Below are 766 nucleotides of genomic sequence, written 5' to 3' on the forward strand. Positions count from 1 at the left end.
ACGCAAAACAATAAATATGCTAGTCCTTACAAAGGACAGTTTTAATTAATTATGTTAAAATAAGTTTCCTTTGGAATTGTTAAATTAAAATTGAGGTATTTAAATCTTAAAGTTATAGATGACATGTGGTGGACTTACCGGTAGAGTCTTGGATTCGCGAAGTCCGGAATGCGTGTCGGTGTGGATTGGAGTGTGCTGCGATACGTGTGAGGCGCTGCACGGTCAGAAGGGTTGTGTGTAAATGAAGGCGCCGCGACGCTTGGCACTGTTCCCCCTGTCAATATTATACGGCGCCGGTCCTGGGCTGCTCCGTCCTTTTCTCTCTCCTACTCCAATCTCGCACTTGCTCACTCTCTCTCTCTTCCTCTTTCGCGAAAAACGCCGTCCAGGACGCCATCCTGCGGACGCTTTCCTCCAGCCGCGCACAGTGGGATTAGATTAAGGATTTTTTGATTTGCGCTCCCAAACTCAGCAACAAAGCTACAAGCAGAAAGGAAAGGCTTACCTCCATCCATCCATCCATCCTTTCAGTCTTCTTCCATCGGTCTCCAACAACAATGCCTTACGAATTACTCCAATCTGTATCTTCCGCAATGAAACGCAGCTTCCAAGGCTTAAGTAAACCACTGAAAATTCGACTTTCAGTGATTTGTCCATACAAAAATATTAATTTGTATACAAATTATGTATTGATTTCGTACTCACAACTGACACGTAAATGACATTAACAGAAACAATTGAATTTGTCAACAAACTAAATTTGCCT

Source organism: Nicrophorus vespilloides, unplaced genomic scaffold, assembly GCF_001412225.1.
Source record: "Nicrophorus vespilloides isolate i.1.1-1 unplaced genomic scaffold, Nicve_v1.0, whole genome shotgun sequence".
Classification (NCBI taxonomy): domain Eukaryota; kingdom Metazoa; phylum Arthropoda; class Insecta; order Coleoptera; family Silphidae; genus Nicrophorus; species Nicrophorus vespilloides.